Source organism: Micromesistius poutassou (genome assembly GCF_964030765.1).
Source record: "Micromesistius poutassou genome assembly, chromosome: 24".
Lineage (NCBI taxonomy): Eukaryota > Metazoa > Chordata > Actinopteri > Gadiformes > Gadidae > Micromesistius > Micromesistius poutassou.
Window position 1 is genome coordinate 5,587,745 of NC_140294.1, and position 12,500 is coordinate 5,600,244.

At 46.4% G+C, this 12,500-nt stretch overlaps 19 non-coding genes across 19 annotated transcripts in view; all 19 read left to right on the forward strand.

Annotated features, from left to right (window-relative positions):
• Positions 1 to 259: 259 nt before the first annotated feature.
• LOC311369971 (U2 spliceosomal RNA) lies at positions 260 to 450 on the forward strand. The gene has a single exon (XR_014640303.1). It is a non-coding gene; the product is annotated as a U2 spliceosomal RNA (small nuclear RNA).
• A 421-nt stretch (positions 451 to 871) lies between these two features.
• On the forward strand, positions 872 to 1,036 carry LOC311370327 (U1 spliceosomal RNA). Its single transcript, XR_014640652.1, has one exon. It is a non-coding gene; the product is annotated as a U1 spliceosomal RNA (small nuclear RNA).
• A 269-nt stretch (positions 1,037 to 1,305) lies between these two features.
• Positions 1,306 to 1,424, forward strand: LOC311370119 (5S ribosomal RNA). The gene has a single exon (XR_014640447.1). It is a non-coding gene; the product is annotated as a 5S ribosomal RNA (ribosomal RNA).
• An 854-nt stretch (positions 1,425 to 2,278) lies between these two features.
• On the forward strand, positions 2,279 to 2,469 carry LOC311369922 (U2 spliceosomal RNA). Its single transcript, XR_014640254.1, has one exon. It is a non-coding gene; the product is annotated as a U2 spliceosomal RNA (small nuclear RNA).
• A 421-nt stretch (positions 2,470 to 2,890) lies between these two features.
• On the forward strand, positions 2,891 to 3,055 carry LOC311370328 (U1 spliceosomal RNA). The gene has a single exon (XR_014640653.1). It is a non-coding gene; the product is annotated as a U1 spliceosomal RNA (small nuclear RNA).
• A 269-nt stretch (positions 3,056 to 3,324) lies between these two features.
• Positions 3,325 to 3,443, forward strand: LOC311370120 (5S ribosomal RNA). Its single transcript, XR_014640448.1, has one exon. It is a non-coding gene; the product is annotated as a 5S ribosomal RNA (ribosomal RNA).
• Positions 3,444 to 4,303: 860 nt separating this feature from the next.
• On the forward strand, positions 4,304 to 4,494 carry LOC311369923 (U2 spliceosomal RNA). The gene has a single exon (XR_014640255.1). It is a non-coding gene; the product is annotated as a U2 spliceosomal RNA (small nuclear RNA).
• Positions 4,495 to 4,915: 421 nt separating this feature from the next.
• Positions 4,916 to 5,080, forward strand: LOC311370329 (U1 spliceosomal RNA). The gene has a single exon (XR_014640654.1). It is a non-coding gene; the product is annotated as a U1 spliceosomal RNA (small nuclear RNA).
• A 269-nt stretch (positions 5,081 to 5,349) lies between these two features.
• Positions 5,350 to 5,468, forward strand: LOC311370121 (5S ribosomal RNA). Its single transcript, XR_014640449.1, has one exon. It is a non-coding gene; the product is annotated as a 5S ribosomal RNA (ribosomal RNA).
• Positions 5,469 to 6,320: 852 nt separating this feature from the next.
• LOC311369924 (U2 spliceosomal RNA) lies at positions 6,321 to 6,511 on the forward strand. Its single transcript, XR_014640256.1, has one exon. It is a non-coding gene; the product is annotated as a U2 spliceosomal RNA (small nuclear RNA).
• A 421-nt stretch (positions 6,512 to 6,932) lies between these two features.
• On the forward strand, positions 6,933 to 7,097 carry LOC311370409 (U1 spliceosomal RNA). Its single transcript, XR_014640733.1, has one exon. It is a non-coding gene; the product is annotated as a U1 spliceosomal RNA (small nuclear RNA).
• Positions 7,098 to 7,366: 269 nt separating this feature from the next.
• Positions 7,367 to 7,485, forward strand: LOC311370122 (5S ribosomal RNA). Its single transcript, XR_014640450.1, has one exon. It is a non-coding gene; the product is annotated as a 5S ribosomal RNA (ribosomal RNA).
• Positions 7,486 to 8,349: 864 nt separating this feature from the next.
• On the forward strand, positions 8,350 to 8,540 carry LOC311369972 (U2 spliceosomal RNA). Its single transcript, XR_014640304.1, has one exon. It is a non-coding gene; the product is annotated as a U2 spliceosomal RNA (small nuclear RNA).
• Positions 8,541 to 8,961: 421 nt separating this feature from the next.
• On the forward strand, positions 8,962 to 9,126 carry LOC311370330 (U1 spliceosomal RNA). The gene has a single exon (XR_014640655.1). It is a non-coding gene; the product is annotated as a U1 spliceosomal RNA (small nuclear RNA).
• Positions 9,127 to 9,395: 269 nt separating this feature from the next.
• Positions 9,396 to 9,514, forward strand: LOC311370123 (5S ribosomal RNA). The gene has a single exon (XR_014640451.1). It is a non-coding gene; the product is annotated as a 5S ribosomal RNA (ribosomal RNA).
• An 895-nt stretch (positions 9,515 to 10,409) lies between these two features.
• LOC311369927 (U2 spliceosomal RNA) lies at positions 10,410 to 10,600 on the forward strand. The gene has a single exon (XR_014640259.1). It is a non-coding gene; the product is annotated as a U2 spliceosomal RNA (small nuclear RNA).
• A 421-nt stretch (positions 10,601 to 11,021) lies between these two features.
• LOC311370331 (U1 spliceosomal RNA) lies at positions 11,022 to 11,186 on the forward strand. The gene has a single exon (XR_014640656.1). It is a non-coding gene; the product is annotated as a U1 spliceosomal RNA (small nuclear RNA).
• Positions 11,187 to 11,455: 269 nt separating this feature from the next.
• Positions 11,456 to 11,574, forward strand: LOC311370126 (5S ribosomal RNA). The gene has a single exon (XR_014640454.1). It is a non-coding gene; the product is annotated as a 5S ribosomal RNA (ribosomal RNA).
• An 848-nt stretch (positions 11,575 to 12,422) lies between these two features.
• Positions 12,423 to 12,500, forward strand: part of LOC311369928 (U2 spliceosomal RNA) — a 191-nt gene continuing 113 nt past the window's right edge. Inside the window, exon 1 of the small nuclear RNA XR_014640260.1 lies at positions 12,423 to 12,500. This exon is cut by the window's right edge and continues 113 nt beyond it. This is a non-coding gene — a small nuclear RNA (U2 spliceosomal RNA).

Genomic DNA, 12,500 nt, shown 5'->3' on the forward strand with positions numbered 1-12,500 from the left:
TACGTTTTGATGGCAAATAAAAACGATGCTGTATTTTTCTGAATGAACCAGATAATCCCAAGAGAAGCTGCGTTAGCACAAATGATAAATAAACTCGTTTAGTTTTTCAGGATAAATATAGTCTTGACAACACGCTATGTGTGGTGGACGCCTAGTGGTCCTTTTGAATTTGTATAGGCTGAGGCTGTTCTCGCTGTTAAACCGCCAAGCAGAGCGTCGTGTCTGGGAAGGTGGCCTCTAGGCCTGACCATGTGTGGGTATCGCTTCTCGGCCTTTTGGCTAAGATCAAGTGTAGTATCTGTTCTTATCAGTTTAATATCTGATACGTCCTCTACCCGGGGACCATATATTAAATTGATTTTTGGAACTTGGAGATGGAAAAGGGGCTTGCTCCGTCCACTCCACGCATCGACCTGGTATTGCAGTACCTCCAGGACCGGTGCACCCTCCTATGACTGTTCAAATCAAAAGGCATCTCCTGCTGATGCTACACCCGTCCGCGTTTGAGACAACAAAGTGACATGGATCATTTACAGTTTAAACGTGCGTATGAAAACGCACCATGAACATTTATTCCAACGGGATTCTGTTATAGGCTATGTATATATTTATATAAACAATAATACATTGTAGTGTTCAAATAACTCTGATCTCCAGGTTTGCTGTCGTTTTGCTTCCACCCACGCTGATTTCAGATGCAAGTTAAAAACGTGTGATCGGTGGTCTACAGTGTCTATACAGTCTAGACGTGCAGGAATGTTGCCAACACTTTGTGTTCCAGTGTATCTCGTCCCTTTGCAGAATGCTTTGCAACCGTCCCCCACGGGAGCACGCGTGGGCAACGTGTAGCCACCCTGAACGCTCACAACTCATACTTACCTGGCAAGGGAGATACCATGATCAAGAAGGTGGTTCACCCATAGCGAGGCTCAGCCATTGCACTGAGGCTGTTGCTGACCCGTGCGAATTCCCCAAATGTGGGAATCTCGATTGCATAATTTCTGGTAGTGGGGGACTGCGTTCGCGCTCTCCCCTGATTAGGTTGTTCTAAAGAAAAAACAGCTACGAATGCCTGCAATCGCACCCCAGGTGTTGGAGCGCTACGTTTCTTCAAACGTTTACACAAACGCATACGCAGTGTATTGCATTGCGTTTTTATACGGAGCTTTGAGTCTGGAATAACGTATTCCTTCATTCATCTATTCATTGTGGTATAACTAATCATTGTTTCTGTACAAGTGCGACCCCTGGCCCACTCCTAATGTGCTCCTGCGTATAAAAGCGTGTTTGGCGACGGGTAGAATTGCTTACGGCCATACCACCCTGAACACGCCCGATCTCGTCTGATCTCGGAAGCTAAGCAGGGTCGGGCCTGGTTAGTACTTGGATGGGAGACCGCCTGGGAATACCAGGTGCTGTAAGCTTTTTCTTTTCATCTCGAGCTTTTTGCCTGCAATTGTTTACCGTGGCCGGATCTTTACCGCCAACTGTTTGGGAGAATTGAAGCAACATACAGACACTGACAACGTCTCTCCAAAATCTTTTTGTGAAACACGCGGACAGTATAGTGAGACTGCCAGCAGGGAGCACCAGAGAGCTGCGACGAGAGCTCTACATTTCGACAACCTTCAGGCGCGCACACACACACACACGCGCACGCGCACACACACACACACACACACACACACACACACACAACAGAACATGATACCTGATATTATAACTTAGAGGATAGTGAAATATCAAAAACTATTCAATCGGATAATAATTGCGCTATCTGAGGATATTTGCCTACCTGTCGCTCATGAGGTCCGAGAAGAACTGAGCAGAATCTGGCTCTGTCCTGCTTATATTGCCTGTGAGTTCTGTTGGTAAGGCTGCCTGGGTTTGTGACGGCATAATGAGGAGAGCGTTCTTGGTCACCGGTTTATTCAGACGCGCCAGTGTGAGTTTATTGGGGCAGCGTAATGCATTCACTGCATGCTTTTCTGAATCAACGAGTTAAGTATCTCAGAATTATGGGATACGTTTTGATGGCAAATAAAAACGATGCTGTATTTTTCTGAATGAACCAGATAATCCCAAGAGAAGCTGCGTTAGCACAAATGATAAATAAACTCGTTTTTCAGGATAAATATAGTCTTGACAACACGCTATGTGTGGTGGACGCCTAGTGGTCCTTTTGAATTTGTATAGGCTGAGGCTGTTCTCGCTGTTAAACCGCCAAGCAGAGCGTCGTGTCTGGGAAGGTGGCCTCTAGGCCTGACCATGTGTGGGTATCGCTTCTCGGCCTTTTGGCTAAGATCAAGTGTAGTATCTGTTCTTATCAGTTTAATATCTGATACGTCCCCTACCCGGGGACCATATATTAAATTGATTTTTGGAACTTGGAGATGGAAAAGGGGCTTGCTCCGTCCACTCCACGCATCGACCTGGTATTGCAGTACCTCCAGGACCGGTGCACCCTCCTATGACTGTTCAAATCAAAAGGCATCTCCTGCTGATGCTAGACCCGTCCGCGTTTGAGACAACAAAGTGACATGGATCATTTACAGTTTAAACGTGCGTATGAAAACGCACCATGAACATTTATTCCAACGGGATTCTGTTATAGGCTATGTATATATTTATATAAACAATAATACATTGTAGTGTTCAAATAACTCTGATCTCCAGGTTTGCTGTCGTTTTGCTTCCACCCACGCTGATTTCAGATGCAAGTTAAAAACGTGTGATCGGTGGTCTACAGTGTCTATACAGTCTAGACGTGCAGGAATGTTGCCAACACTTTGTGTTCCAGTGTATCTCGTCCCTTTGCAGAATGCTTTGCAACCGTCCCCCACGGGAGCACGCGTGGGCAACGTGTAGCCACCCTGAACGCTCACAACTCATACTTACCTGGCAAGGGAGATACCATGATCAAGAAGGTGGTTCACCCATAGCGAGGCTCAGCCATTGCACTGAGGCTGTTGCTGACCCGTGCGAATTCCCCAAATGTGGGAATCTCGATTGCATAATTTCTGGTAGTGGGGGACTGCGTTCGCGCTCTCCCCTGATTATGTTGTTCTAAAGAAAAAACAGCTACGAATGCCTGCAATCGCACCCCAGGTGTTGGAGCGCTACGTTTCTTCAAACGTTTACACAAACGCATACGCAGTGTATTGCATTGCGTTTTTATACGGAGCTTTGAGTCTGGAATAACGTATTCCTTCATTCATCTATTCATTGTGGTATAACTAATCATTGTTTCTGTACAAGTGCGACCCCTGGCCCACTCCTAATGTGCTCCTGCGTATAAAAGCGTGTTTGGCGACGGGTAGAATTGCTTACGGCCATACCACCCTGAACACGCCCGATCTCGTCTGATCTCGGAAGCTAAGCAGGGTCGGGCCTGGTTAGTACTTGGATGGGAGACCGCCTGGGAATACCAGGTGCTGTAAGCTTTTTCTTTTCATCTCGAGCTTTTTGCCTGCAATTGTTTACCGTGGCCGGATCTTTACCGCCAACTGTTTGGGAGAATTGAAGCAACATACAGACACTGACAACGTCTCTCCAAAATCTTTTTGTGAAACACGCGGACAGTATAGTGAGACTGCCAGCAGGGAGCACCAGAGAGCTGCGACGAGAGCTCTACATTTCGACAACCTTCAGGCGCGCACACACACACACACACACGCGCACGCGCACACACACACACACACACACACACACACACACACACAACAGAACATGATACCTGATATTATAACTTAGAGGATAGTGAAATATCAAAAACTATTCAATCGGATAATAATTGCGCTATCTGAGGATATTTGCCTACCTGTCGCTCATGAGGTCCGAGAAGAACTGAGCAGAATCTGGCTCTGTCCTGCTTATATTGCCTGTGAGTTCTGTTGGTAAGGCTGCCTGGGTTTGTGACGGCATAATGAGGAGAGCGTTCTTGGTCACCGGTTTATTCAGACGCGCCAGTGTGAGTTTATTGGGGCAGCGTAATGCATTCACTGCATGCTTTTCTGAATCAACGAGTTAAGTATCTCAGAATTATGGGATACGTTTTGATGGCAAATAAAAACGATGCTGTATTTTTCTGAATGAACCAGATAATCCCAAGAGAAGCTGCGTTAGCACAAATGATAAATAAACTCGTTTTTCAGGATAAATATAGTCTTGACAACACGCTATGTGTGGTGGACGCCTAGTGGTCCTTTTGAATTTGTATAGGCTGAGGCTGTTCTCGCTGTTAAACCGCCAAGCAGAGCGTCGTGTCTGGGAAGGTGGCCTCTAGGCCTGACCATGTGTGGGTATCGCTTCTCGGCCTTTTGGCTAAGATCAAGTGTAGTATCTGTTCTTATCAGTTTAATATCTGATACGTCCCCTACCCGGGGACCATATATTAAATTGATTTTTGGAACTTGGAGATGGAAAAGGGGCTTGCTCCGTCCACTCCACGCATCGACCTGGTATTGCAGTACCTCCAGGACCGGTGCACCCTCCTATGACTGTTCAAATCAAAAGGCATCTCCTGCTGATGCTACACCCGTCCGCGTTTGAGACAACAAAGTGACATGGATCATTTACAGTTTAAACGTGCGTATGAAAACGCACCATGAACATTTATTCCAACGGGATTCTGTTATAGGCTATGTATATATTTATATAAACAATAATACATTGTAGTGTTCAAATAACTCTGATCTCCAGGTTTGCTGTCGTTTTGCTTCCACCCACGCTGATTTCAGATGCAAGTTAAAAACGTGTGATCGGTGGTCTACAGTGTCTATACAGTCTAGACGTGCAGGAATGTTGCCAACACTTTGTGTTCCAGTGTATCTCGTCCCTTTGCAGAATGCTTTGCAACCGTCCCCCACGGGAGCACGCGTGGGCAACGTGTAGCCACCCTGAACGCTCACAACTCATACTTACCTGGCAAGGGAGATACCATGATCAAGAAGGTGGTTCACCCATAGCGAGGCTCAGCCATTGCACTGAGGCTGTTGCTGACCCGTGCGAATTCCCCAAATGTGGGAATCTCGATTGCATAATTTCTGGTAGTGGGGGACTGCGTTCGCGCTCTCCCCTGATTATGTTGTTCTAAAGAAAAAACAGCTACGAATGCCTGCAATCGCACCCCAGGTGTTGGAGCGCTACGTTTCTTCAAACGTTTACACAAACGCATACGCAGTGTATTGCATTGCGTTTTTATACGGAGCTTTGAGTCTGGAATAACGTATTCCTTCATTCATCTATTCATTGTGGTATAACTAATCATTGTTTCTGTACAAGTGCGACCCCTGGCCCACTCCTAATGTGCTCCTGCGTATAAAAGCGTGTTTGGCGACGGGTAGAATTGCTTACGGCCATACCACCCTGAACACGCCCGATCTCGTCTGATCTCGGAAGCTAAGCAGGGTCGGGCCTGGTTAGTACTTGGATGGGAGACCGCCTGGGAATACCAGGTGCTGTAAGCTTTTTCTTTTCATCTCGAGCTTTTTGCCTGCAATTGTTTACCGTGGCCGGATCTTTACCGCCAACTGTTTGGGAGAATTGAAGCAACATACAGACACTGACAACGTCTCTCCAAAATCTTTTTGTGAAACACGCGGACAGTATAGTGAGACTGCCAGCAGGGAGCACCAGAGAGCTGCGACGAGAGCTCTACATTTCGACAACCTTCAGGCGCGCACACACACACACACGCGCACGCGCACACACACACACACACACACACACACACACACAACAGAACATGATACCTGATATTATAACTTAGAGGATAGTGAAATATCAAAAACTATTCAATCGGATAATAATTGCGCTATCTGAGGATATTTGCCTACCTGTCGCTCATGAGGTCCGAGAAGAACTGAGCAGAATCTGGCTCTGTCCTGCTTATATTGCCTGTGAGTTCTGTTGGTAAGGCTGCCTGGGTTTGTGACGGCATAATGAGGAGAGCGTTCTTGGTCACCGGTTTATTCAGACGCGCCAGTGTGAGTTTATTGGGGCAGCGTAATGCATTCACTGCATGCTTTTCTGAATCAACGAGTTAAGTATCTCAGAATTATGGGATACGTTTTGATGGCAAATAAAAACGATGCTGTATTTTTCTGAATGAACCAGATAATCCCAAGAGAAGCTGCGTTAGCACAAATGATAAATAAACTCGTTTTTCAGGATAAATATAGTCTTGACAACACGCTATGTGTGGTGGACGCCTAGTGGTCCTTTTGAATTTGGATAGGCTGAGGCTGTTCTCGCTGTTAAACCGCCAAGCAGAGCGTCGTGTCTGGGAAGGTGGCCTCTAGGCCTGACCATGTGTGGGTATCGCTTCTCGGCCTTTTGGCTAAGATCAAGTGTAGTATCTGTTCTTATCAGTTTAATATCTGATACGTCCCCTACCCGGGGACCATATATTAAATTGATTTTTGGAACTTGGAGATGGAAAAGGGGCTTGCTCCGTCCACTCCACGCATCGACCTGGTATTGCAGTACCTCCAGGACCGGTGCACCCTCCTATGACTGTTCAAATCAAAAGGCATCTCCTGCTGATGCTACACCCGTCCGCGTTTGAGACAACAAAGTGACATGGATCATTTACAGTTTAAACGTGCGTATGAAAACGCACCATGAACATTTATTCCAACGGGATTCTGTTATAGGCTATGTATATATTTATATAAACAATAATACATTGTAGTGTTCAAATAACTCTGATCTCCAGGTTTGCTGTCGTTTTGCTTCCACCCACGCTGATTTCAGATGCAAGTTAAAAACGTGTGATCGGTGGTCTACAGTGTCTATACAGTCTAGACGTGCAGGAATGTTGCCAACACTTTGTGTTCCAGTGTATCTCGTCCCTTTGCAGAATGCTTTGCAACCGTCCCCCACGGGAGCACGCGTGGGCAACGTGTAGCCACCCTGAACGCTCACAACTCATACTTACCTGGCAAGAGAGATACCATGATCAAGAAGGTGGTTCACCCATAGCGAGGCTCAGCCATTGCACTGAGGCTGTTGCTGACCCGTGCGAATTCCCCAAATGTGGGAATCTCGATTGCATAATTTCTGGTAGTGGGGGACTGCGTTCGCGCTCTCCCCTGATTATGTTGTTCTAAAGAAAAAACAGCTACGAATGCCTGCAATCGCACCCCAGGTGTTGGAGCGCTACGTTTCTTCAAACGTTTACACAAACGCATACGCAGTGTATTGCATTGCGTTTTTATACGGAGCTTTGAGTCTGGAATAACGTATTCCTTCATTCATCTATTCATTGTGGTATAACTAATCATTGTTTCTGTACAAGTGCGACCCCTGGCCCACTCCTAATGTGCTCCTGCGTATAAAAGCGTGTTTGGCGACGGGTAGAATTGCTTACGGCCATACCACCCTGAACACGCCCGATCTCGTCTGATCTCGGAAGCTAAGCAGGGTCGGGCCTGGTTAGTACTTGGATGGGAGACCGCCTGGGAATACCAGGTGCTGTAAGCTTTTTCTTTTCATCTCGAGCTTTTTGCCTGCAATTGTTTACCGTGGCCGGATCTTTACCGCCAACTGTTTGGGAGAATTGAAGCAACATACAGACACTGACAACGTCTCTCCAAAATCTTTTTGTGAAACACGCGGACAGTATAGTGAGACTGCCAGCAGGGAGCACCAGAGAGCTGCGACGAGAGCTCTACATTTCGACAACCTTCAGGCGCGCACACACACACACACACGCGCACGCGCACACACACACACACACACACACACACACACACACACACACACAACAGAACATGATACCTGATATTATAACTTAGAGGATAGTGAAATATCAAAAACTATTCAATCGGATAATAATTGCGCTATCTGAGGATATTTGCCTACCTGTCGCTCATGAGGTCCGAGAAGAACTGAGCAGAATCTGGCTCTGTCCTGCTTATATTGCCTGTGAGTTCTGTTGGTAAGGCTGCCTGGGTTTGTGACGGCATAATGAGGAGAGCGTTCTTGGTCACCGGTTTATTCAGACGCGCCAGTGTGAGTTTATTGGGGCAGCGTAATGCATTCACTGCATGCTTTTCTGAATCAACGAGTTAAGTATCTCAGAATTATGGGATACGTTTTGATGGCAAATAAAAACGATGCTGTATTTTTCTGAATGAACCAGATAATCCCAAGAGAAGCTGCGTTAGCACAAATGATAAATAAACTCGTTTTTCAGGATAAATATAGTCTTGACAACACGCTATGTGTGGTGGACGCCTAGTGGTCCTTTTGAATTTGTATAGGCTGAGGCTGTTCTCGCTGTTAAACCGCCAAGCAGAGCGTCGTGTCTGGGAAGGTGGCCTCTAGGCCTGACCATGTGTGGGTATCGCTTCTCGGCCTTTTGGCTAAGATCAAGTGTAGTATCTGTTCTTATCAGTTTAATATCTGATACGTCCTCTACCCGGGGACCATATATTAAATTGATTTTTGGAACTTGGAGATGGAAAAGGGGCTTGCTCCGTCCACTCCACGCATCGACCTGGTATTGCAGTACCTCCAGGACCGGTGCACCCTCCTATGACTGTTCAAATCAAAAGGCATCTCCTGCTGATGCTACACCCGTCCGCGTTTGAGACAACAAAGTGACATGGATCATTTACAGTTTAAACGTGCGTATGAAAACGCACCATGAACATTTATTCCAACGGGATTCTGTTATAGGCTATGTATATATTTATATAAACAATAATACATTGTAGTGTTCAAATAACTCTGATCTCCAGGTTTGCTGTCGTTTTGCTTCCACCCACGCTGATTTCAGATGCAAGTTAAAAACGTGTGATCGGTGGTCTACAGTGTCTATACAGTCTAGACGTGCAGGAATGTTGCCAACACTTTGTGTTCCAGTGTATCTCGTCCCTTTGCAGAATGCTTTGCAACCGTCCCCCACGGGAGCACGCGTGGGCAACGTGTAGCCACCCTGAACGCTCACAACTCATACTTACCTGGCAAGGGAGATACCATGATCAAGAAGGTGGTTCACCCATAGCGAGGCTCAGCCATTGCACTGAGGCTGTTGCTGACCCGTGCGAATTCCCCAAATGTGGGAATCTCGATTGCATAATTTCTGGTAGTGGGGGACTGCGTTCGCGCTCTCCCCTGATTATGTTGTTCTAAAGAAAAAACAGCTACGAATGCCTGCAATCGCACCCCAGGTGTTGGAGCGCTACGTTTCTTCAAACGTTTACACAAACGCATACGCAGTGTATTGCATTGCGTTTTTATACGGAGCTTTGAGTCTGGAATAACGTATTCCTTCATTCATCTATTCATTGTGGTATAACTAATCATTGTTTCTGTACAAGTGCGACCCCTGGCCCACTCCTAATGTGCTCCTGCGTATAAAAGCGTGTTTGGCGACGGGTAGAATTGCTTACGGCCATACCACCCTGAACACGCCCGATCTCGTCTGATCTCGGAAGCTAAGCAGGGTCGGGCCTGGTTAGTACTTGGATGGGAGACCGCCTGGGAATACCAGGTGCTGTAAGCTTTTTCTTTTCATCTCGAGCTTTTTGCCTGCAATTGTTTACCGTGGCCGGATCTTTACCGCCAACTGTTTGGGAGAATTGAAGCAACATACAGACACTGACAACGTCTCTCCAAAATCTTTTTGTGAAACACGCGGACAGTATAGTGAGACTGCCAGCAGGGAGCACCAGAGAGCTGCGACGAGAGCTCTACATTTCGACAACCTTCAGGCGCGCACACACACACACACACACACACACACACACACACACACACACACACACACACACACACACACACACACACACACACACACACACACACACACACAACAGAACATGATACCTGATATTATAACTTAGAGGATAGTGAAATATCAAAAACTATTCAATCGGATAATAATTGCGCTATCTGAGGATATTTGCCTACCTGTCGCTCATGAGGTCCGAGAAGAACTGAGCAGAATCTGGCTCTGTCCTGCTTATATTGCATGTGAGTTCTGTTGGTAAGGCTGCCTGGGTTTGTGACGGCATAATGAGGAGAGCGTTCTTGGTCACCGGTTTATTCAGACGCGCCAGTGTGAGTTTATTGGGGCAGCGTAATGCATTCACTGCATGCTTTTCTGAATCAACGAGTTAAGTATCTCAGAATTATGGGATACGTTTTGATGGCAAATAAAAACGATGCTGTATTTTTCTGAATGAACCAGATAATCCCAAGAGAAGCTGCGTTAGCACAAATGATAAATAAACTCGTTTAGTTTTTCAGGATAAATATAGTCTTGACAACACGCTATGTGTGGTGGACGCCTAGTGGTCCTTTTGAATTTGTATAGGCTGAGGCTGTTCTCGCTGTTAAACCGCCAAGCAGAGCGTCGTGTCTGGGAAGGTGGCCTCTAGGCCTGACCATGTGTGGGTATCGCTTCTCGGCCTTTTGGCTAAGATCAAGTGTAGTATCTGTTCTTATCAGTTTAATATCTGATACGTCCCCTACCCGGGGACCATATATTAAATTGATTTTTGGAACTTGGAGATGGAAAAGGGGCTTGCTCCGTCCACTCCACGCATCGACCTGGTATTGCAGTACCTCCAGGACCGGTGCACCCTCCTATGACTGTTCAAATCAAAAGGCATCTCCTGCTGATGCTACACCCGTCCGCGTTTGAGACAACAAAGTGACATGGATCATTTACAGTTTAAACGTGCGTATGAAAACGCACCATGAACATTTATTCCAACGGGATTCTGTTATAGGCTATGTATATATTTATATAAACAATAATACATTGTAGTGTTCAAATAACTCTGATCTCCAGGTTTGCTGTCGTTTTGCTTCCACCCACGCTGATTTCAGATGCAAGTTAAAAACGTGTGATCGGTGGTCTACAGTGTCTATACAGTCTAGACGTGCAGGAATGTTGCCAACACTTTGTGTTCCAGTGTATCTCGTCCCTTTGCAGAATGCTTTGCAACCGTCCCCCACGGGAGCACGCGTGGGCAACGTGTAGCCACCCTGAACGCTCACAACTCATACTTACCTGGCAAGGGAGATACCATGATCAAGAAGGTGGTTCACCCATAGCGAGGCTCAGCCATTGCACTGAGGCTGTTGCTGACCCGTGCGAATTCCCCAAATGTGGGAATCTCGATTGCATAATTTCTGGTAGTGGGGGACTGCGTTCGCGCTCTCCCCTGATTATGTTGTTCTAAAGAAAAAACAGCTACGAATGCCTGCAATCGCACCCCAGGTGTTGGAGCGCTACGTTTCTTCAAACGTTTACACAAACGCATACGCAGTGTATTGCATTGCGTTTTTATACGGAGCTTTGAGTCTGGAATAACGTATTCCTTCATTCATCTATTCATTGTGGTATAACTAATCATTGTTTCTGTACAAGTGCGACCCCTGGCCCACTCCTAATGTGCTCCTGCGTATAAAAGCGTGTTTGGCGACGGGTAGAATTGCTTACGGCCATACCACCCTGAACACGCCCGATCTCGTCTGATCTCGGAAGCTAAGCAGGGTCGGGCCTGGTTAGTACTTGGATGGGAGACCGCCTGGGAATACCAGGTGCTGTAAGCTTTTTCTTTTCATCTCGAGCTTTTTGCCTGCAATTGTTTACCGTGGCCGGATCTTTACCGCCAACTGTTTGGGAGAATTGAAGCAACATACAGACACTGACAACGTCTCTCCAAAATCTTTTTGTGAAACACGCGGACAGTATAGTGAGACTGCCAGCAGGGAGCACCAGAGAGCTGCGACGAGAGCTCTACATTTCGACAACCTTCAGGCGCGCACACACACACACACGCGCACGCGCACACACACACACACACACACACACACACAACAGAACATGATACCTGATATTATAACTTAGAGGATAGTGAAATATCAAAAACTATTCAATCGGATAATAATTGCGCTATCTGAGGATATTTGCCTACCTGTCGCTCATGAGGTCCGAGAAGAACTGAGCAGAATCTGGCTCTGTCCTGCTTATATTGCCTGTGAGTTCTGTTGGTAAGGCTGCCTGGGTTTGTGACGGCATAATGAGGAGAGCGTTCTTGGTCACCGGTTTATTCAGACGCGCCAGTGTGAGTTTATTGGGGCAGCGTAATGCATTCACTGCATGCTTTTCTGAATCAACGAGTTAAGTATCTCAGAATTATGGGATACGTTTTGATGGCAAATAAAAACGATGCTGTATTTTTCTGAATGAACCAGATAATCCCAAGAGAAGCTGCGTTAGCACAAATGATAAATAAACTCGTTTTTCAGGATAAATATAGTCTTGACAACACGCTATGTGTGGTGGACGCCTAGTGGTCCTTTTGAATTTGGATAGGCTGAGGCTGTTCTCGCTGTTAAACCGCCAAGCAGAGCGTCGTGTCTGGGAAGGTGGCCTCTAGGCCTGACCATGTGTGGGTATCGCTTCTCGGCCTTTTGGCTAAGATCAAGTGTAGTATCTGTTCTTATCAGTTTAATATCTGATACGTCCCCTACCC